General features: G+C 28.3%; 1 protein-coding gene and 1 long non-coding RNA gene across 4 annotated transcripts in view; one reads left to right on the top strand and one right to left on the bottom strand.

Annotated features, from left to right (window-relative positions):
* Positions 1-18,539, top strand: part of LOC126759797 (uncharacterized) — a 57,118-nt gene extending 38,579 nt beyond the window's left edge. Inside the window, exon 3 of the long non-coding RNA XR_007667079.1 lies at positions 18,421-18,539. This is a non-coding gene — a long non-coding RNA (uncharacterized LOC126759797). The remainder of the gene's footprint in view (positions 1-18,420) is intronic.
* LOC126759750 (UNC93-like protein) overlaps positions 1-25,533 on the bottom strand; it is a 91,073-nt gene that overhangs the window by 54,024 nt on the left and 11,516 nt on the right. For all 3 annotated transcript variants that reach the window (XM_050474849.1, XM_050474848.1, XM_050474847.1), the window contains one exon: positions 1,541-1,644. The gene's annotated coding sequence lies outside the window, so the exon portion shown is untranslated. The remainder of the gene's footprint in view (positions 1-1,540; positions 1,645-25,533) is intronic.

The following is a 25,533-nucleotide window of genomic DNA, read 5'->3' as shown; positions in this document are numbered from 1 at the left end:
CTAAATAGAGTTACGGTGTAAAATTGTGAATAGGAGCATTATTAGGTCGTATTTTTATTTCTCTGAAGCGGTATTATGGTTTATGCTGAATTTTGTAATAAATGTATGTGTAGAATTCCAATTGTATATTCTTGCAACCAGTTGCTACAGAGTATTATAGTTTTTTATTTAATTTTTCATTCATGGAAAGCATTTAATTTTCTGTCACGTAAAAAAATTGTTGCCAAAACCGCACATAAATATTGCTATCAGCACAAAACTTAAAATAAAACAAAACAACCCCACATTCATTAAAAAATATTATTAAAAAAAAATTAATATATTATTGTGAGAGCACTTCAACAAAGTAAAAGTCAAAGCAAAAATAAAAATTATACCAACATTCAGCTACTTGACAATAAATCGCCTTATTTATGAGCAATAAATTCTCTCAGCAATTTTTTTATTTTTCATCAATCACGAAGTATCGGAATCTGGCTAATCAAATGGCGTATGTATGCTATTTTGAATTTTTTTATTTGAGCATTTTTCATAACATGTGGTATGAAATAAATTAGCGCTTGCAACGATTAATTTATTATTACCAAACGATTTTTCTGCACTGATTTAATTCTTTTCGATAAGCCCCTAAACTCTTTATATGCTGGAATTTGCAGCAGCGATCAGCAAATTTTTCAAGTGCCGATAAGTCGCGTATAAAATATGACCCGAAGGTGGAACTAAGAGTGCGTTCGTATAATATGTGGTGTGAAGGTTCTGAACTTTTTTATGGCTGTGAGTTTGATTTAATGTTTTTTTTTATAAGCATGCATAAATGTATTGTATGTATAGTGAAGTTACGTTGCGTTTGTGCAGAAACCAGATATAGCTGATTAGTTTTTAATATACTAGGATAAATGCTATAAAAGTTTCATAACTTTTGCATAAAAATAAAAAAAATTAATTAAAATTTTATTAGGAATACGAAAAGACTTTTTCGACTGCCCAATATTTATAGCGGCAAAAACTTTGAGAGGTTTTAGAAAGGTCTAAGATTTAGATAGATTTTTGTATACTGTTTTTTATATTGCGAAGATTCGGTTTTAAAGCAAATCTCTCCTAAATTGTTGTTAGTGTTCAGTTATTGAATAGGGAATGATATAGAATATAATCCAGTTATATACTATAGTTCAATTTATATGAAAATAATATTTCAGCTCGGAGAAAGCTTCTCATATAATTTGATTTTTGTTATCTATTTATTTTTTTTTTCTTTTTTAATTTCTTTGTATAGTTGTCGCTTATATATTTAATATACTTAAATAATCCTTTATTTATACTATATAGTAATTCAGAAGTATTATTATTCTTTACTAATTTACGTCTGATCTATAATATCGCATTCAAACGTTACGTTCACAATATAGGTATTCCTATTGTCTTCTAAGGTAGTAGTAGAACAAAAACAAATATGCATATATCTATTTTTACAAAGTTTAATTAATTATATTTTTTTTAGTTTGCTCCTAGTTATTTACTTTGCGTTATCTTAATAACTCACCTGATTAGACTAACTGATCTAGTAGTTCCGCTTTGATGATTCCCATCAATTATATACGAATAAAATTAACGGCTATGAATATCACCCGAAATATAGAAAAAAATCTGCAAATAAAAAAGAAAATTTATTAGAAATATATATATTTATATTATTTTTATATTTTATATTTATTTGTATAAGTTTAATAATTGATATTTAATAGAAGACTTACATAAAAAATTAAAAAAAAAGAAAATATAAATAAAAATAAGTGGACAGAATTTTTTCAATATCCTGAAGTCACCCCATGGAAATTTACTTTATGGTATACAAATAACGTTCGTAGATGGTCCAAAATGGACAAGTGCTGAATCGACAATTGACATAAATAGAATGAGTAGTCATAATCAAATAAAGTTTAAAAATGTAAAATTAGTGAATCGAACAGACAACTGGTGTAAATAAGATAAGCAGTCATAATCAAAAAGAGATCAAAATTGTATGATTAGCGAGTCGAACAGACAACTGTCATAAAAATAATAAACAATTTCACCCAAATAGAGATCAAAATTGTATAATTAGTGAAACGAACAAACAACTGGTATAAATAGGACAAGCAGTCATAATGAAACATAGGTCAAAACTGTAAAATTGGTGAATCGAACAGACAACTGGCATAAAAATAAGAGGCAGTCATGAGCAAACAGCGATCGAATAGCAAGCGGTTATATCAGCTTAATGAGATATCTGCAACCTCTCTTGGATTAAATTAAACTGCAAAATTGTGTATTGCTTTCGCACACAGATTTCTTTACAAAAGGATAGCGGTTAAATCTAACTACATATCTAAGAAATGACAAAACGAAGTTAGATGTGTTTATGTTCACATTAATTGTAACGAGATAATTTATAGAAATAGTTATAAACAAACACATTTCCATTTCTCTAAAAATGCGAAGTTAACCACAATTTATTAAACGCCCAAATGCGCTAACAACAAATGTCAGCGCATCGTTTGTAATCGTTAACAGTAATAAATGCACCACCATTTCTCCACTGATTGCGCATAAATATGCCTGCATGTATAATATAATATTTGTGCGCGTATATCCACTAATAAACTTGTAACTAATAACGTCGGAAAATTCCAGCAGCGCTACACAACTCTTAATGAAATATATATTTACATTTTGTTTTCATTTCATACAACATCTAGTTTTAACCGGAAACAATCGGAAATCAATGCGCACAACAAACGCTGCGCCGCGACAGACATGCGGCCAACTTGTTTGTCTGTCGGAAGAGCCTCCAAATGGCGATCGTACAGTGAAAACTATTAAGTAGCACTCATCTTTAATGCAGTTACAGAATGTAAACACTTGATATAATATATAGATATATCCATATGTGTAAAAATATAATATATTATATGTAAGTATATATACTTATACCTCCCACCGCTTTGCATTTGAATCATTTGTTCGATGAATACAGTGTTGATCGTGTCATTTTATTTTATTTTTTTTTTTTGTTTTCTCTTATACATACATATATTAAAGTTTTCTGTTTAAATTTGATGGTTACGCCGGTGAGCGTACGTAGCAGCGATAAAAACTTACATGCTTCTACATAATTTTGATAGTGCTATCGATTGCCGTGCAAAGACAGCAGCGGCGGCATTTGTAATGCCGTATTCTGTGTTCGTGTTACACGATATGCATATGAGCGACGAGCACTTGCCGACTTGTAAATGTCTGTTACGCATACGATTTCTCTGAATCAATGAACTGGAAAGATCACGTGAACAGTGAATTGCGGTGTCGCTGCCGGTAAAGTGATTGGGGCTGCGGGACAGCTGCTGAGCGTACAAATCAATATGCATAAATCGTTTAAAAGTCGTTAGCGCTTTTGGTGTAAGGCATTAGGGCAAATATTTAAGTGGAAAGGGCAAGCTGAAGATGCTTGCTGAAAGTAAATTCTTAGCTAGATAGAAACTTGTAGTGTACTACGTTGACATATTGATAACTATTGCATTAACGCCGGTTGATTGAAAGTAATCGAACAATTCGATATTGATTGTAATGAAATTTGTAACTAAATAAAGTAAACTAAATAGTTAAAGAAAATCTAGTTATAAAAAATATACAGAATTAACTTGTAGGTAATCAAATAATATAATAAATAAATTAGTTTGTAATGATAAATATGTGTAATGACAATTATACCATCACTTACAATTTAATTATGGATTTTTCTTCATAACTAGATCCCTGAAAAAAAATTAATTACAGTTGTTTTTTTATCACTAGATCCCTTAATAAAAACCAGCAATAATTGACAACCTTGCATGCGCCATTATTGCAAAAATATCCGCCTCTTTTTCTTGCCATACTTTCAATATTAACGATATAAATATCAGGAAAGCCACACACAACTAGAAATAAATAATTTCAGTATGGCTATAACGCTCTTAATTATGGATAAAATAAAAACTGCTTATACATATGTATTTACATAACTTCCATATACTTCCTCACAATATGTAATTAGACGAAATTAGTTGAAAAAAAACGGAATTATTTGTATAAAAAACATTGCACTTAATTGAGAATCCAGTAGATTACATTTTGTGTTGCTACTTTTCACGCAGACGGACCTAAGCCGTATATCCGCCATAAATTTGTAGACGGCTTAAGTTAATTAAGCAACAATGAAATATCAAGTTTCTTTTTTGCTGAACAATGAAGTCATTAAGAACAAGTAATTGAAATTTATAGATTAAAATCTGAGATATAAAAAATATTGAATGAGAAATAAAGAAAGCGAATATAATAATAATATGTCAAAGGCGAATATATATACATATATTTTTAATTAATATTTGCCTTAGTATTCAATAGATATAAGCTAATGATAGTAAAATTGGGTAATATTAAAATTCAGCACCTAAAATGCAAAACAAGCTAACATCACCTTTCATAAGTTTATAGGCGAAGGACAACGTTATAATAGAAACCACTCATATTGAAACAAAATTTGAGTTTTGGTTATAAAATGGTTATATAATTGTTATATCTGAAAATTTTTGGTTATTAAATAGTTATAAATTGGTTATATCTGACTGCGAAAGCTGACAATTTTATGCTACATATATGCCATATGCTGTAGAGCATCGTAAGCATTAAAAAAACTAAATTTCGATTTTTTCGATGCTACGTTGTTTTGCATTTTAGGTCACGAAATGATATTGTTTTTTAATTTGCCGGTTGTTTTCGCTTACGAAAAATTGTATGGTAGATAATATTGAAAATATAATTAATGTATGTATGTAGATTATACTTTTTTAGAGAAATGTGCCTATGAGTTGATCGCTTATCTTGCGAAAATTTTTTAATCTTTTTTCCTATAAAATTTTTTTGGGGAGAAATGTCTAAAAAATTGGTTATCGCTTTTTTGGAACTTTAAATATATGCCCAATGGATTTATAATTTTATATTTTCTTTTAAACTTATTTAAAAAATTAAAAAAAAATATTTTTTTTTCTTTTAAACTTAAACTAAAAATAATAAATATTTCACTGCAAAAATCCGTTTTAAAAGTAATATAAATAAATAATATAAAAATAAATAAACGAAATAAGATTTACAAAAAAATTTTATATTTTTTGACAATAATTAAATTAAAAGCAGTAGCTTTTGCAAATGACAACTAGATTAATTTATTACAGATAATTGCAGTTTTTACAATCAATTTACTTATTTGGAGCAATAAAATTAGCTTCTGGTAATTCCAGTTGCGAACACAAAGATTTATGCATTCAAATGCAATATCATTGTAATTACATACGAGAAATTTCTATACAAAAAATTGGAATGAAATGAAAAGCAAAATATGAAAGCTTGTAAAAAATATCGCATGCAATTTTGCTGCTGAGTGAAACTGTGCTGTAAACAGAATTGAGCGGCTTTTGAAACGGTAATTAAATTGTTATTGTAAATTGTAAAATTATTTTAAAATTGTAACATAATATAAAAAGGGAAAAATTACAAAAAAAATTATTCAAAAAATATGAAGAAAATTTAATTAATAAAATTATGAGAAAAAAATAAATAAATAAAATATAAAAAAAAATAAAAAAAACTTTAAAAATTATTCAAAAAGTTTTATTAACAAATTTATTAAAAAATATAAAAGAAAGTTTGCAATGAGGATTCAAGTTTCTACAAATTTAATTGAACCGTAACAAAGATACTGTAGCTGTTTTTATACAGCCCACAGTGCTTTAGTCTTGATTCATAATTAACGTTTCACTCTATTGAAAAATAAAACAATTTAATATATTGTTAGCCACAATAAAGCTTGACCAATGAACTTAAAAATAGTTCAATAAATCAATTAAAATTTTTTCTAATTTAAAAATTATCAAACCACTTCAGTATATCTTCACAAAGCACCGCCAGTACCATAAATAAGAGAATGTCACATTACAATGCAATTTTGCACGCAAAATTCCCCAATTCCTCAGACTTGCGCTCTTGACTATTTGTCTGCGTCATTAGTTTTAAGCAGCTTTAATATTCGGGCACACATTTATTTCGATTTTTAACTTTTTTTTGGACACAAAATAAGCTCATTTTTTAATAAATATCAATATTATTGCTATTCAAACATTGACATATTCTACGCTTATAAATAAATGTAAGCGGTTTAAAAGTATATCTTCAAAGCCAACTTTAAATGTAGTATCATAACATATAACTTGATTAATATTTAAGAATTTTTTTAAGTCACACAAAAGGGTTAATTAATTACCATTGATTCTTGAAGTGCGCATTACAAAATGCTCAGCGCTTTGAAACGAATTTGACCACGCTAATAAAAAATAAAATAAAGCAATAAATAATAAAATAGAATAAGAATTTTGTGTGCATTATAAACATACTGTTATACTGTTTGTATGTATACTTTTTTTAAGCAACCGGATATAATAAAAATTCTATTTTTAATGCACGTTCTATTCAAGCGTTGATTTATTATAGTTAAGCTTTTCAGACTTTAGAAAAATGGTACTAATTGTACAATGCAAAAATAAAATTAAATACGTATATATATGTACCTTTTTATATCCTGTTTTTGCAGTTAATAGATGAAATTTGAGACTACAGTAATTTATGATGCTGAGACTGCACTTAAACTTTCTTTATAAACCGCACAAAAAGGTCGTTACAAACAGCTAAGGAGGGGTTGCATGGGCTTTCTCTGGTAAAAAACAGCGTTTTTTCAACAATTTTTTTTCATATAAAAAATTAAATTTTTTATTGTTATAAACATACACTATTAACAAAGAAATTCTGAAATTTTCGAAAAAAAGTTGAAACCTTAACTTAGAGCTAGGCCGAAGGAAAAAAACTGAAAATTGGATTTTAAAAATTAAAATTTCGCGACATTTTTTTCTAATAGTTAATAGTAATCGAAAAAAAATCCTTCGTGCATGTCTCTAAGAATTGTATTTCAAACACCTGTGTAAAATTGCATGAATATCGGTTGAGCAGTTCTCGAGAAAGCCTGCCAGTCGACTTCAAAAACACACTTTCGAGAAAAAGGCGTTTAAAAAAGGCACACTTAGCCTAGCCAGCTTCGAGCGCACAAGTTCTAGGGCTGTATCTCCGAAACTATTACTCGGATCAGCTTAAAATTATTTAGGACGATATTCTATAGGTGTTGTAGAATTTAATAAGACAAAAAAATTGATTTTTTGAAACCAGTAAACCCAAGTAACCCCTTAAGAGAATATATCCACTCGCAAGGCCGAAAAACGCAATTTTGGTGAATTTTTTTTTTAAAGAGGCAGTGGATTTAATATATAAAAAATATAATATATTTTGTAGAGTCTACTTTACTTTTATATCTTTCAATTTATTTTGAAAAATTTTGGATTCTCTTGATCACGCATCTGCATGAACACCTTCAAAAAAAGTGCCTGGCGGTAAGGCTGATTTTTCAGCTTATAAATATCTCAGAACCAAAAACCAAAAAATGTATTATTAACACAGATGAACACAGATAATAATTGGGAGATTAAAAAATTTCAAAATACTGATTGTTGAAAAATGGCTGCTTTCCAAAAAATGTGAGTTTTGTGAAAGATACTGCAGTCCAGAGTAGTTTAAAAAATCGAAATTTTTATCGAATATTCTATGCGTTTATTCTTATCATATTTTCCTGACAAATATCTAAGAAGTTCGTGAAAAATATCAACTCAACCGAACCAGCCGTTACTGCGTTACTATTCTAAAAATATATCTAATCAATAACCAATTAGTAGTAGCCTTAAACAGGTTCAATCATTGAAATACGCAAGTCATTGATTTGTGCAGGAATATATTCCAATATCAATATATAATTTGAATATACCAATATAGATATATATGTAACTACGCAAATGCGATTCGAAGAAATCATTAAGCGCCTGAATATACTTAAACATGTTATACAATTGTATTAACTTAGTATGTCTATATACCGGGTATGTGCTACCGCCCCCCCCTAATTATGCAAACTGCAGGCTAGTTCGAACTCGTAAACTACAAAGTTATAAAATGCGAGACTATTTCAAAAATGACTGCATATTTAAAAGCCACAAAGGCCTTTTTGTTTCTAACAATTTAAATACCAACTGCGTTTACATAAACTCATTATCACTTCCGCATAACAAGCAACTAGCTATGCAAGTATTGATTGTTGAACTGCTTTTGTATGGAAATCAAATTAAATCTATAATATTTTGATTACGAGTTCAACGTATGCAAATGAGTGGGTGATTAACATAAGAATGAAATCAATTGTATATTTGCGTGTGTGAGTGTGTGCAATAAACTGTAAAAAGTTTTAATATGTATTATGTGTGAGTATGTATGTATGATTAATATGAAATTTATGTTAAAAATTAATATTTATTATTCATAACATATATATGTATAGATATATTGGTAGTCGAAAAAGTCTTTTCGTATTTTTTAGTAGCAGTACAAGTATATGTGACCTGGTCTACGAAAAGAGAGCTAACGTGCGAAAACTAGTTTTCTGGGAAAAGCTGTTAAAAATAATCGTCAGTTTCTCGTTATCTCATTAATTGTTCTCCTTTTTTTTGACACCTAAGCCCCCTTTCCGTAGACCAGGTCACATATATATACTATATACATATGTATATACTATGCCAGTGCTTTCGTTAGAGTTTGTTGTCAATCAGTGTAGCTGCCCTCAAATACTAATGCTGAAAGTAATTTATGCCGTTATCTAATGTTGTGCTAGATCTTAAAGTTGAATGCTCTAACGCGCAATTCTTCAAATCAGAAAAAATTGAGTTGATTTATTTAAATTTGTTGGTCTAGCTAGAAGGCAATAAATCAGTAATTTAAGCAAATCAATCGTATAATCAGCTTTAACTTAATACACATACAGCATACTTATATATATATGTATATTTCTAAGCATGCCTTAAACCCCTCATATTTATTTACAAACTAATTTACATAAATATCTGATTACCCATGAATATTTTATAGTCGACTATTTATTACTATAATTTCTTTTATTTGATTTTTTTTGTTAGCATTTTTATTTTTTTTTCTTCAGCAAACAAGCGACCGAAAAGTCAAATGATGTTAGAAAACCGCACCGTTTCTAGTTTTATCCAGTTTACGCCGGTATAGCACACATTTTTAGCTCGTTCAAACCCATATACATACATATGTACATATATACAAATATACATATTTACCGTATGCATATTGTATTTCTCATTTCTAGTTTTTACGCGCATTTGGTGTTGTCTTCAATGTTTTATCTATCAGCGGCTTGTTTTCGATTTGGGCTTTTACTCAACTCAACTCAAGTCAAGTCAAGTCAACCAACTGACAAAGTATTGGATACTAGCGTCTACTTGGGTTGAAATAGCACCCAAACGGCTGGCTATCGCATGACGCTGGCGCTAAGTATAACTTAAAATACTTAACTTGTATGCATTCGTTGTGTGTTTATGCAAAACCGAGCTTCGCATCAGCTGTCTTCTCTGACTGCTTGCTGGGCCAGTTATTTGAGCATTCAAAAAACAAAAGCAATAAAAGATTCAAACATTTCTTTAGTTAGCAAAGCAGTCGCGTATTTCGTGTTTTCGATTTTTATTTTTCAACCTTTGCAACGACATCTTAGTTTGTGTGGTTGTGTATCGCTTTCATGCAAATTTTAGTTACCGCGTCCAGGCGTTTGGCCAATGCATCTAAAAATATTTTGCTTACGCGCTTGTTAACTATTTGGACTTATGTATGTCGCATTAACCTTTCACTAAATTGTGTTGTTTTATGTTAATAAAATTGTAGCTATATTTATAAGAAAACTGAACGCATTTGTGAATACTTGGAGCATTACTTAAAATAAAGGTTGTGGGAATCCCCAAGAGCAAATGTATGATTTGCCTTTATGCGTATATCAAACGCGTAATAAATTTTAAATATGTTCGTTGAAGAATATTTACGCAAACTCGTATATTTTGCGGGTTATTTTTAATTAAATATTTAGCAAGTGGTTATAGGCCAAATTTGGCGGTTGAAAAGTATATTTGAGTATAACTTATAAGTTACTTGAGTCGAAATTATTTGAATATAAGATCTGAAAACTTGTATCAATAGAAGCTTAGTCAGTTTCCTAATTAAATATTATGTGAATAAATATTTATATTCCGAAATGGTATATTAACTTTGTCGCGAAATTTGTAACACCAAGAAATTAATGTCGTATTTCTGCCCAAGAAATCATTGATATCAGATTTTCTTCTTCTTCTTCTTTACTGGCACAGACGCCGCGAGTTAACAACAGCGCGCCGGTCGTTTTTTTCTTTTTGATATCGGATCACCTGAGCATAAAGCTGCCATACAAACAGAGCGACCAGAATGAAGTTTTTGTATAGAAAACTATTTTATTTGACGAGATATTTTCACAAAATTTTGTATATAACATTATCCAAGGCAATTTTTCAGATCGAATTACTATAGCATATAGCTGCCATACAAAATGGTCAATCAAAATCTAGGCCCAGTATGAAAAACTCTTTTGTACAAAATATCTTCACGAAATTTGACAAAGTTTATTGTCCGAGTCAGTGCCACAATATCCGAAGAATTTTTTCAGATCGGATTACTATAGCATATAGCTGCCATACAAAATGATCAATCAAAATCAACACAATAATTTGCTTATATCCTTTTAAATATGCCATAAGAAATGCTTCTGTGAAGGATATTATAGTTTCGATGAAGCCGAAGGTAAAGTGTATTCTTCTTGTATGTATGTAATACTAACCTCGTGCACTATAATTTCTTCAAATTCTGGCTGAAGCGCTTAAATATCTACAGAAATTATATACCAAAAATTTTAACTCGTATTTTAGCATCTTGATTAAGTTTTACTCCTAAATGTATGCTTCACTTAATTTTTGTTATATCAAAAAAATCAAAGCCTACAACTAGGCGGTCTTATAATTAGGAATAAAATATTATTCAAGTCACATACCAACTATTTGAAGAAAAGGAAGGATAGGGCGCAAAAATTTAAATTTTGGAAAAGTCTTCTTGTTCTTTTTTATTAGTGTAAAGATCGCTTTCGCGTTTATAACCGAGTTCGGATAAATTTCGGATAAGTAGTTTTTGGAAAAATATTACTTAGTTACTGGAAAATGCTTTAAATAAATAAATATAAGATAATAATTCAACATAAAAAGTGGTCTGAAACATCACATGTCTATTAATGTTATACAATTTTGAAAAAAACATACTTTTCTCTATTAGAAAAAAGATTTAAGTGTACAAGAAATCATACCTATTACATTTATATTCCCAAGCCACCCTATTTTCAACTGGGCAGGCTTCCATTAATCCACTTCTGCTGAATACTAATTTAAACTTCAGCTCTTCTTCTCCAGCAACATCATTTTTACGCCTTAAATCCTTATTTTCAACAATTTCTTATTTGTGTATGTTGCTAACGATATCGAACACCTGTCTGCAACATGTTGCTAAACACATTAAACTAGTGTGCCATTTACATTGCGAAGTATAAAATAAGTTTCGCACATTATTATCTTTCACTGACGACTTTAACGCATATATCTACTTATATATTACATATTTATATCGATATATGCATATGTGCACATCTAATATATAGCCCGCAGCTGTGTATTATATGTATCTGTGCATAGATGCGTTGCCGTATAGTCAAAGTAGGCCAAAAGTGACGCGGCTGATCACGTTTTTGCGACGGCGCCACTCAAATATCTACATAAGCGTCTTTATATATGCCATTATGCTTTTGTTTGTGTTTCCTAGTCACTAATGAATGCCACCACCAATGAAATTTCGCCAATATTCGGTAATGTGGGTGCACAAATAGACTTATATCGTTATGATTGTATTATACTCGTACGATTGTTGTAATGCGTTTTTGCTGATTTTTATTTCTTTTTATTGCTATTTATTATTTACAGTTTGCTTTTTGAATTACATTTTAAGTAGTTATTTGTTTAAAAATTTTCATTCCGTGTACCTGTGGATGCTTCCATTTTAATAATTGCCATATTGTGATCTATAGTTCTCTCCTAGCGAAGAGTGGGTAATAAAAACTTTTACTATTATGCAAAACACCACATACGGCAACACTGTACTTTTTTAATAATTTTATTTTTAATTCGAATTTTTTATCCCTTTTGATTACTCCCCATCGCAACACGTTCCCACAACTCCCATCTTTTTCCCCCTTTTTAACTTAGTGCTCATCACGTTTATACCCAAGCACCTACATAAGAACATATCAAGTACTTACAAACCCACAAACATAATGTAAATTATTGGAAAAAGCCACCTTGTCTCGCCTTGTCTCTTGGCAGATCCATTGATTGAGTGACTGATTGTCCGTTCGTCTGACTGTTACGTGCCTGTTGCTGGTGAACCTGCTGTCAATGCAACAAATCGCCGATAAAGCCACTACATCAACACCAACAACAACAAATTGGCTTTTAGCAAGCCGTAAATACCGCAAAGTATTCACTCACTTTGAAGACAATGAAATGTTTCCATTTCAATAAGATTTATTATCATTTTTGGTGTTGAAAGTTGCATAAAGAATTCTTCATTATTTAGCGCAAGAAGCGAGAATAACAGCATTACGTTTAAGTACTTGTTGTGCCTGACATCACCCTTTATATCTACATACATAATTGCTAAAGCTTGTATGTAGCGTAGTTGTTGTGTTAACTTCCTGAATGTTCTTGCTTTTGATTGGAAAATATTTTATTGAAAGCTTGTGGAATTTTCTTTGCGATAAAGTTTATTACATGAAATGCGCTTGTAAGCAAAATTTCCGCATTTTTTAACATGAAATTATCAAACTTTCATTAAAAAGCAGACGAAAAAATTTAAGATTTATATTGAGGAAATACTTAAGTCGTTTTAGTCAAATTTATTTTGTAAAGATGGTAAGAAATTGTTTGAATATATGAATGAAATAGTTTTGAATAACAAATAGCACAGGCCATATTTTTCAGATATTTAAAAATCAAAAATCCTCAAAAGAAAGAAGAATTGTAATGAGATAAACCGCCAAAATGCCATTAAATTTATTGTACTCAATAAAAAGCGCAAACATACGTAAGGTCATAATAAGGAGACGTATTTATAAAACAAACAAAAACTGCAAAATCAGTATTTACTTTAATGCTAGGTCGTTGGATATGTAAATAAAAGCGGTATCTGAATAAATAAGTATTTAAATGATAACTCACTTAAGAGTAAGTAAATATATTCGGGGTTCACTCACTCATTTTCGAATATTTTAGGTTATGAATAATTGAAAACTGGAAAATATAGATTTAGGAACAGCGGGAGATTTTATAGGTAAATATTTTCATATTTGTATTTTAGTACAAAGTCAATATATGTAAGTACAAAGGATTAACTTTTTTTTAAATTTCTAAAGTGTGGCAGGCTACGAGATACGAATTAGGCGTAAGCCAGGTTTCTATCCCTTTCGAAATCCAAAAAATAAAAACGAAATATTGGAAAATAATCTAAACATTTACTTAATAAATACTTTTTTACGTCTACAGTCTTCACAAATAAATACTTTTTTCATTAACAAGTCTATGTAATACCGAATTTTTTTTTTGTATTTTCGAAAAGTTTACTTCATTTTTGAAATTTTTCTGTTTTTGATCTATTTTTGGTAAACTCCGTGCTTATGAATTGAGTTAAAGCTTAAACTCCGACTAATAAAATCGATTTTATGAAAGTTTTTAGGCGTATGTTATAAACAAATTATTAATTGTATTTATTGAATTTAACTTTAAACTCAAAATAATAAACTCGAGTTTAAGAGAGTTTTTTAGGTAATATTTTGAAAGTTATAAAAAATTAATCGTGTCTATGTTCGAAATTAGTCTTTCGAAATTTCAACTCAATTTTACATCATTTTTTATTTTATTTTCAATCGAATAATTTTCAAAAGCGTGCTCCTAAAAACTAAATACCAAACTAACAAATAAAAATACTAACTGTCATGTAATGAGAAATTTGCATTGAAAAGATTGCCATTCACATGAATATGCTACACAGTCTATAAATTTGTTTGATCTTGCCGCGGAGCATAGCTTGGAACATAATCACAAATGTCTAAGGTTTCACCCGCCAATCACTCACAAGTACTCATATGACGTCATTAGCACCAAATAAGAACAAATATGCTTTGTTATCTTCAAACGCTGAGATACTGAGGTTCTATCTACGCAGTTTCTCTTTTCTTAGACAAACATAAAATAAATAGCGCAGTGGCACCTTTATTGGAACACTATCCTGACCAGCAACACAAATTATGTATTTTCTGATGTATGAGCCGATGTCCAATGTCAACAATCAGATCACATATAACTACAACAACAATAAAAGTAAGCATGAATAGTGTCTCTGCGCCTCAACTGTAGTAAACTTAAGCAACACTCAGCACGTTCGCAAGAAATATACGCTGAAACTGATAATGTGAACCACAATTATTTGCAGAATTCATTGACAACAATAGCAACAATAAAAAGTGTAATGTGCATGATCAAAAAAAAATTAAAAATAAAAAATAAATTGACATATCTTGGGTTTACTGTGATCCATATGTGTTTGCGGTTTTTCATGTGAAATCGTGCTTGCAGCCGGCGGTTTGACGGCCACTACAGCAGCGCTCAACATGACGTATGAGTAACATAGTAAATAATTGTAGTAAAGGTGTTGTGCGGTTTATAATCAATTATTTGATGCGATTTATCGTTGTTGTCCGCTTGTGGCTTCATATGAATTTTGCCAAATTTGAAGATAAAATTGTAATAATTTTTTACTGTTGCCCATTTTATACTTAAAAGTGCAGTATATCTTTATTTTTGCCAAATTTATATATGCAATTGGTAATGTTTATATTTTTTAACCTCAAATATTAATATGCATGCTGCAGCTTCTGCCTAAACGTCTGCCAATAAATGTGTTAATGTGCTCCACACGATCCGGGTAGAAATTTAAATTTATTGCACAAATTTGCATAAGTTGTTTTGCTTTTTTTTCACAAAAAGAAATTAAATATAATTATGTGTTTCAATTTAACACTGTTTATATTTGTTGTGCTGTTTAGCAGGAAGTTCAGTTTTCTGTGAAATTTCTTTGTACTTCATTCAACACATCACATTCACAAGCGCTCCGGGAAGATGATATGCTGCGCATTTTGATTGCGCAAATATTTGCTAAAATGCGCTTAATAAAAATTTACACCCTCTACGTGCTGTACTTCACCTTTGCTGGCCGGTATTGCGGAAATTCACATAAATCATTGTTGCAACTTCCCATTTATCAATTCCGACAATCTCCTGCACTGCTATCTCACAGACGTGTATTTGTTGTAGTGCTCGGTGCAATTATTGGAGTATCTGATGCAAAAACGCTGCATAACACGCTTCCGTTTAGGAAAAGTTTTTTAAATTTTGTAAAATTCTAACTTGCCTTTGCTAGTTTCTTATACTTTGTTGTTTTTTGTTGTTTTTGATTAATTTCTTAATGATTAATTACTTTTGGGAAATGTGTAATTTTCTTAATTGCAAAATTCTGAGACAATTGGTTTGCTGTGGGCGTTAAAATTACATCGGAGATTTTTAATTATTTGCGGCAATTGGTTGCCGTTGACGTTTGGCAGTCTACAAATTATTGAGTTGGAACGCTATACAAAGTATGTATGTATGTATGTATGTATGCGTAAATTAGGAAAGCAGGGTTGAATGGAGCAATAAAATTTTATTTTTGATCATAAGTCATTCGCAGTCAAGTGTGGTTACTCAGTTATATCTATGAAAATAAAAAATATGGAAAATACTTGAAACAATCAAGTGTGGTTAGTCAGTCATATTTATGAAATATAAAGAAAGTACTAGATAGTAAGTACTTCAGCTGCTTTATGTTTCTGAAAAGTTAATGTTTTGTGATTTATTTTTTAAATACTTTTTAAATAAATAGAAAAGCTTGTAATAAAATAAATAGCATTTAAGTCAGTCCTAATAAATTAAACGTTTTGCAACTCTATTTAAAAATTAAAAATAAATAGAAAAAATTCCAAATATTTTTGATTTTGCCAAAAATGGTGCTTATGTTAACTTTCAAAAGGCTGTTAATGTTCTACTTCTTAGTAAATTTTTTCCATCTTGACGATATATCAAGTCTCAAACTCTTGTTATAACACCTAAAATATTTCGCATAAGAAAAATTAAAGGAGTTTGTTTCTTTAACTCGGTGTTTAATGATTAACACCAAAGTTATTCAGTTAAACTCCGGTTTGACATTACCAAAAATTGCAATATTACAGATGAATTATGTTAAAATCCTGGTTACGCATCTCTAAACACAAAATAAAGAATTTTTTTCGTAAACTCGGTGTTTAACTTTGAACACTAAAATTACCAATAAACTCGAGTTTATCTGTGAGTAGATTTACAAGCTTGTCAATACAAACTTACAAATTGAATTAATTTGTTCTTAAACTCTGTGTTTACTATTAACCCCGGAGTTATTAAGTTAAACTCGGGTTTGTCATTACCAAAATTTTCAGTATTACAGGTAAATTATGTTGCAAATCCTGTATACGCCTATCTAAACACAAATTATTTTTTTTTGTAAACTCGATTTGTTAAACTCCGAAATTACCAATAAATTCGAGTTTATCTTTGAGCAAATTTTTACAAGCTTGTAAATAAAATAGTACAGATTTATTTATTTTTTTCTGTAAATTCGGTGTTTAATGATTAACACCAAAGTTACCAATAAACTCGAGTTTATCTTTCTGTTTTTGGTTATTAAAGCCTTTTATTCAAAATTTTGTATATAAAGTCGTGTTAGCCAATCAAAATTTTTCTTATATAATATAATATTCTATGGCTTATTTTATGAACTAAAGCCAGTTTCCTTTTCACAAAACAGAAAAAAAATCGCTGATTCGCTCCCTCCAAACTGGCGAAATGCCAAAAAGCGATAACTAGTTTTTATATTAATTGCGCATTTTCTAACAAAATTAAAGATTGATGGGTTTGTCAAATTAAACATTGACGTAATAATACAGAAATTATAATAGAATTTTTGTTTTGCTTAAAAATTTATAATTGAATTAAACATTTTTAAGCGAGTTTTTCCTTTCCAAGAATACTCTTCATCGAAAAAATCAATTTAAGTGACTATAATTACCCTTAAAGAGGCAAACTCAATAAGTGTCTGTGTCGTTATTAAAAATGTTTTTAAGTTTTTTTTGTTGTTTTTTTTTGTTTTTTTTTGATTTTTGTTAAGCCATCAGAAATGTATTACTTAAGCTTTTATTTTTGACAACTTCATTTACCTGTTAGATTTTTTTATTCTAAGTAAGTTTGAATTCTTGTTTATGCATTATTATTCAATTCAAAATATGTCGCTCGTTAATCAATATTTAAAAGCAATCGATCAGCGATTTTTTCAAACAAATTAACGCAGCAAAATAAAACTAATTATTTGTTGGAAATGTCCGAGCACAATAGAAAAAAACGAGAATTGTCAGTTTAAAGCGCTCAAGTCAATTTAGAAAAAAACATATGATTGCTTGCTGTGCACTGAGTACATTAATTATTATGAAAAAGGTGGAGACTGATGAATTGCTTCACTTTATAATAAAAATTGGAGACAAGTGATTTGCTGTAGGTGTATTGTAATTGATGAGTTTGTTGTAAAGCTGTTGAAGCGTACAAATGTTAGCAAAAAATAACTGTCGAGCGTACTTTTTTTTGAGATTTTATTTGCTGAAATTATTTGAGTGATTTTAGACGTTTTGGTCACATGCGATTTTATTTTCAACCAAAAAAAAAATTCTAACAAAAATATATTTTGCGTGCTTTTTTTTGAAAAGTTAGTTGATGAATTAAAATTTATATATATATATATATTTCATGCGATTTTTTCACTGAAATTTAAAAAAATTTAATTAAAAAAAATTACGTTTTAATTGCAATTTATTTTAAAAATATGTTTTGCGTGTATTTCCTTTGAAATTTTATTTGGAGAAAATTATTTCACAGAATTTAAAAAAAATTATATATATGTATATACATATATATATAATATTTTTCATTGAAATTTAAAACCAATTTTTAACTAAAATACATTTTGAATGCAATTTATTTTATAAAAATATGTTGGAAAAATTGTTTGCTAGACTTTAGACAATTTTGTATCATGCGATTTTATATTCTTTTAGTTAGAAAATAAATTACACATTAAACAACTTCTAAATCTTCATTCTAAATTTCTTTTCAGCCTTCAATCAAATCAAACCTGTGTTAGTGTTAATAAATTTAATTAAATGGTTTTTAATTTAAATAATTAAAAGTGTGTGAAAATTGTATCCTGACCCTGATTTCGGCATAAATAACAAGTGGTAAGTACATTGATTGTCACTACTATTAACTATTTTTCGTTATGATTATTTCGTAATAATTTTTTATAATTCCGTAATTGCCGTCTGCTATTTACCTAACACCATCTATTCTAAATTTATATGCATAACCGTATGTATGTATGTATGTAGAGGCATGTGTGTGAGCCGCAAGTGTATGTATGCGTCTGTGTAGATAAAATAATAGTTCAACAACATTGAAGTGCATTCAGCCATAAACAGAAATTTGTCAACTCACTTACAGAAACAAAAAACACACATGTCATTAAGCTTAATTAAATATGAAAAATGTGTCAACTTAAGCCTGCGGCAAAAAGTAAACACTGATTTGCATCAGAAAGCTGAGATAAAAAATTGCGAAATTAAAAAAAGATTATTTCAAAATTCATATCAATTGCTGTAAGCAGCTGAGAAGAGATGGATTTTCGGTTCGGTAAACGATTTTCGTGTATATGGGTCTCTAAGTAATACAAGATTGCAAAGAACCGTCAGAGATTATTACTCAAGACAGCGGCAAAATCTCCAAACAAATTGTTCAGATCGAACCACTACAGCCTATATATAGCACGCATACAAGCTGACCAATCAAAATCTAGGTAAAAACGTTTCATACCCTTTTATGCTGTCAAAAATGCACCTGTGAAGGGTATTCGAGCTTCAATGCAGCCAAAGTTTGGGTTTTTCGTTTTGATATTAATATGCAAAACAAGTAGCCAACCCCCACCGCAGCTCAGAAATGTCGGCAACTTTCACTAAATATTTTTGTTTTTGTTTTGTTTTTTTTTTGCAAACAACAACTTTTTGCTCGCCAATCACTGCATTTGTTTACTCTTTTGCAGCTTCACGCTGCACCTTGTTGTTTACCGCCGTCATACGTTTACTGTTACACTTGCTCCACATTCATGCAGATGACTCATACGCCTGGGTATCCTACATTAAGTAAATGGGTTTGTGTGTTTAGCGTTGATTTGTTTATTTGTTATTGTGTGCGTGGAAAATTTTCAAAACATCTACGCATTTCGCTTGACATCAAGAGCACACACCAACACAAAAATGTGCCAAATGTATGCAGTATGTACATATGTAAAGAGTACAGAGACAAGCAACTAAGCAGTGCGGCGCAACAAGATTGAAATACGCACACACATAACAACGCAACTGTCTGTCTGCAACAGACTGCGGTTAATATACACACACATACACATATATATGTATTTATAAGTATATGTACGTACAAGTGCAGCTGCCCGCCGATAAGCACTAAATACTGCAAATTCGCGCAAATGAATTTCGGAATGGTTTTATAATAATATAACAATAATGCTAATAGCACAGCCACAAAAGAGTGTGTGTCAAATTTATTGAAGTTTGAATTTAATTAAATGCGTCATCGCATATGAAATATTTTGAATTAAGCGCATTTGAAATTTTGTGTGAAATCATGCAGAGATCATTAACTCGTATATATGTGTGATTGTTTGTACGAAACTTTTATTAGCAGTTATGTTTTCTTCACAAATTTTTGTTTACTTTATTTATCAGCTGTTGTAAAACACACTTTATACTATATGTATGTATATATATATACAAATATACTATGTGTACATTTGAGTGCATGTAGTTCAAAATAGGTTTGACCTTCACCCAAACTGCGATTGTAAACATAACTAGTCGATACTTTTTATATCAATGATGACTCTTAACTTTACGCTTTGAACATTGATTTGCTGCGTATAATGATTTTTGTTAGTCACCTCGCACAAGGGGGTGTTCACAGGCAGTAAACTAAGTTTTTTGTAGGCAAAATAATAATTTGACCAAGAAAGTACTCAGGTTAGGTTAGGTTAAAAGGTTGATGCTAAAAAGCAAAATAATAATAATAAGAATGTACAACAATTAACTTACAAACAATATTTAGCAGTATAGTACATCGGTAAATCAAATCAGTGAAATGTTTAATAAATTTAAAAAAGTTATCTTGTTATCATGACAATGTATCAAGTAAAAAATAAAATATGTCAGTTTCATGAATACGGATATTTTGATTCATAATCCCATTTAATATTTTAAAATATTTTTAAAATTTTCAAGTTTTTTAAAATTATTTTTTGTGTTTTTTTTTTTTGTTTTTACATGAATACTGATATTTTAATTCATATTACAATTTAAAATTTTTTTAAAATATTTTTTTTAAATTTTTTTAAATTATTTTTTGTTGGTTTTTTTTATTTTTACATGAAAACTGATATTTGAATTCATAAAACAGTTTATTTTTTTTCAAATATATTTTTTTTTATATTTTTTTTTAATTTTAAAAATTTTCTTGTTGTTTTTTTATTATTTTCTACTTTTTATTTCAAATAAAATTAAAGTTAAAGTTATTATCAATAAAATAGACGAAATAACTATTTCACTAGTTTATTGTTTTTAAACAAAAAGATTTAAATAATTTTTATAATTGTTTTATTTTTTCATATTTTTCTATATTTTTTTTACTTTCTATTCAATTTATTTTCTCTTTTTTAATTTTCTTATTATCTTCACATTTTTTTGCAATTTTTTTAATATCTTTAAATTTATTAATAAGTTCTAAAAAAGTTATTGTCATTAAAAGTAATCAAGAAACTTTTAATTTTTTTTATAAAATTTTCTATATTTTCAAAAGTTTTTTAAATAATTTTTATATTTTTTTTTGTTATTTCGCATTTTTCTTTTATTTTTCATACCATTATTGTAATAGTTTCTCGAAAAGCTAGAAATTTAATTTGGTTTTAATTAATTTTAATAATTTTTGAAAAAATGTCTTTATTTATAATTTTTTCAAAATAATTTTTGATAATTTTTTAAATAATTTTAATAAATTAAATTTTTTATATTTTTTATAACTAAAATGTATATATGTATATAGATGTACTTTTATAATTTTAGGTTTAATATTATTTTTTATTCTTTTTTAAATCCTTGATTTTATTAATTGCATTAATATTTTTAAAATACTTTTCGTTATTTATAATTTTTTAAAAATAATATTTTTTTAGTTTTTAAAAATGGTTTTAAATATTTTTTAATAATTACATTTTTTTTATAATTTTTGTAGCTAAAATATAAATATATTTATATATATACATTTGTATATAGGTGTATTTTTTAGTTTTATGTTTATTAGTATTTTTATTATACTTAATTTTCTTTTCATAATTTATTGTTAATATTTTCAAATATTTCCCATCATAAATTCATAAACAAAAAAAGCAATATTTTCGCATAGCCGACATTGATAGCTGAATCACTATGCAATGAATTTATTGAAATCATTTCAAATTTGCAGTGCATTCATTATTCACTTTTGGGCAATCGGACAAGGTGAACAACCACTAATCGGCGAATTTTGATTGAAATTGCAAAATTTGATTGAATTCCGTTTGCATTAACTTCGTTGTGTTCATTGACTTATTAAACTGGGTAATTTTTTTTAGCAAAAGATAATTATGTTTCCGATAATTAAAAAATGAAAAAAAAATATTTATAAAATCAGTTTTAGTGAAACTCCTTTAGGGTCAAGGGAGCTAAATAGACAGGAAAATCGAAATGGGATTTTTTTTAATTTTAAAATACAAAAATTTGTTTACAATAAATACAGAATACTTTTTCTGTAAGCAAATACTCTCTACCACATACATACATACATACATATATTTAAGTCTAACAACCGCTAGCTCAGCAAAGCACGTGCCAAGGTGTGTGTTTCTAACTGCCATGTGCCTCATCACATCAGCAATAAGCACTCATTTGTAGCCTAATCAATATAAACATATGTATGTATGTACTACATGTACATATGTATATACATATGTAGGTAATGTGTTAAATAAGCATTCGAATGAAATGCATTAAACGGTAACAAATAGCGTAACACAAGCGCGCACTACAGCGTGTTGTTGGTAAGGTTGTTGCCTTTCCTTATTAACGAATTACCTTTGGCCTCGTGCCAGTTGATTACTGTAGGGAATTTTCATTCTTCTTGGCAACAGACGTTGTTATTGGCCATACAAGCACACATATATACACACAGATTTACGGGTTTGAAAAGTATTGACGTAAAGTCGTAGGAATATTTTTGTCTTTTAACAGAGAAATAATTTAAAATTATTCTTTAAATAACAAAAAATGCACTGTAAATGTTTCCCGAAATTTGCGAATGCGAAATAAGTAGGAAATTAAAATGAAAATTCAGTTAAGAGGTAGATTTGGTTCAATTTCTTTCTAGCCTTCTGAACATGTATAAAGTAAAAAATTTTTTTTGAAGTGAAATTTTTGGATACATTTTTTTAAAAATATGTAATTTTTATTTAAAAATATGTTTCATAAATAATTGTTTTCCATATTAAAAAAAAATATTTATTTTTTTCTTTTTTATTGATAAAAATTTTCGGTTCGAAATATGAAAATTATTTGCAAAAATATATGTTTTTAAATTTTCTTTTTGCAAAAAATATTCTTTTCTAATTTTATTTCTTAAAATCAGCCCAAAATTTAAAAAAAAAATTATTTCTTGCAAAACCTAAAATATTTTTTTTATTATTCTGCTTTTTTCGCACAAAATTAAATATTTTTTAAAATGTTGTTAGCAATAAAAAAATTAACTATTATTTTTATTACTTAATAATGTTTTGCTTTTTCAAAAAAAAAAAACAATTTAAATTCAGCCCAAACTTTTTTAAAAAACTTTATTTGAAAAAAAAATATTTTCTTACCAAAAATAAAGTACTTTTTTTATTATTCCGTTTTTTCCACAAATTAAATATTTTTTTGAATATTGTTATCAATAAAAAATATTATGTTTTATTAATTAATAAAAAATTATTTTAATAAGTTAATAATTATTTTTCATTAATTAGTAATATTTATCTTCTGCAAAAAAAGAAAAAATATAATTCGGCCCAAAGTTTAAAAAAAAATTTTTTTAGAAAAAAATTTTATTTTATTTTTTTGCACAAAATGAAATATTTATTTTTTTAATATTCTGTTTTTTCGCAAAAAATTAAAATTTCAATAAAAAAAATTAATAATGTTTGACAAATATATATATTATATAAAAAAATACCCTTGTTGTGATGACTTTCCCAAGCTCGGCGCACTCGGCAAAATTTAATTGTTTATGCATTCTATGTTTTTGTAGTGTAATAAATATTTTTTATTCAAAAAGTAATTTTTTTATATTTTAGTAACATGTGCTTTGGTAAATTATACTAAAAAATATATATTTATATATTATAATAATTAAATATACCTTCTTTTAATTTTAAGAAATAATTTCTATTAAAATTAATTCGTATTTATAATATTTCAACAATTTTATTAATCTTAAATTTTATAAAAAAAATTTAATATTTTTTAATATTTTAGGTAACAAATATCATATATTATTCATTATACATTTCAAATTAGTTTTTTGCTGATAACTTAACGTAACTTCACCCAACCACAACAACACTTGTAAAATTTTTAAATTTTTAATGAGTTTGCGACAAGTCGAAAATTTTCCGTTCACCCGAAAAAGGTTTAAAAATAGCAACAGAAAAACAAGCACAATTCGTAGAAATTAGCAAATATTCAGCTTTCAGCCCTTTTCAATTGAAACTACATCAGTACTAAGGTTCTCAAAGCAGCTGCAACAAGCAACAGCTTTTATTTGATACATACAGAAAGCGCATTGTTTTCATAGAACTATTCCTTGTGCCCCTGCCTTATGCCCCAACTAAATAAATGGGTTGCACACTCTTCTTTCCTGCAAAAAAATGAACTGATTTTCAGGTATTTCATTGATACGTGTGCTTAGGTATCATATATTCTTCGAAAAAGAAACCCAAACGCATCAGTTATTTTTTCTAAGAATATTTTATTTACATTTTCATGCTTTCTTCGTAAAAGAATGCAAGTGCGCCAGCATATTCTTACAATTGTTACTGCAATTGCAGTCGGGCGACTCGCGCATGTGAGTAAGCAGAGAGCTGCTTGTGTCGCCAACATCCAATGCCAATTTATCGCGTTTCGTTGAGGTGTCTAACGAAATTGCGGCAATAAAACCGATAAAAAAAAAATTATTAATAGAAGAATATAGCGTGTCATCTACGAACCATAAACAGAACGCATGCGAGACGAACAGCGAGTTGGAAATAAACAAATTTTATTGCAATTGCTGTCAGTCAGTCAGTATATATGTATATATACTTATGTACATACGAATACTGAGAAAATTGGCGAAAGCAAAACGTCAAATAAAGTAAGCAACACAAGCAAGCGCATATATAAATAAATAAATAAATGAATAATCAAATAGGAAAGAAAACTATTAAAATACTCATACAACAACAAGTGCAAACAATCAATACAATCTGCACAAGAAATGTGTTGCATTGATGAAATCGGAAGTAAACACCAGTAGGCCAACATGTCGTTATACTTGTACATATGTAAGTATGTATGTATGTACTCGTTTGCACACATACACATACATACAACACAAAAATTGTCAAGCAAAACACTTTTAAATACAGGAGCAGTACAACAACGCTGATAGCAGTGTCGGGGAAGCGATCGCGATTACGCGCTAGTGCTAAAGTACACACACGCCCAGTAGGAAAAGAAAGGAAGAAAAAATTAAAATGAAAAATTGAAAAATATGATATTTAGAATTTTTTTCTTTTTAATTTTATGTTGTTGTTAAGTTCGCAGAAGACTAAAGGCTTAGTTTTTAAATTTTTTGTTAATTTTTTTAGTTTTATATTAATTTTTATATTTTGATATAAAATATATGCTAATAAGGAAAATTTATTTAATTTTCTTTTGTTAATGTAGCTTAATATTTAATCAGCTTATGAAAAATAAATTTTTTAATACTTTTATAAGTTATATACAAAAATATGCTAATTAATTATTTAAATAGTTTTTTTTTGTTTTATTTTAGCTTATTA

The sequence above is a fragment of the Bactrocera neohumeralis genome, chromosome 5 (assembly GCF_024586455.1).
Source record: "Bactrocera neohumeralis isolate Rockhampton chromosome 5, APGP_CSIRO_Bneo_wtdbg2-racon-allhic-juicebox.fasta_v2, whole genome shotgun sequence".
Lineage (NCBI taxonomy): Eukaryota > Metazoa > Arthropoda > Insecta > Diptera > Tephritidae > Bactrocera > Bactrocera neohumeralis.
This window is presented reverse-complemented; position numbering and strand designations above follow the sequence as displayed.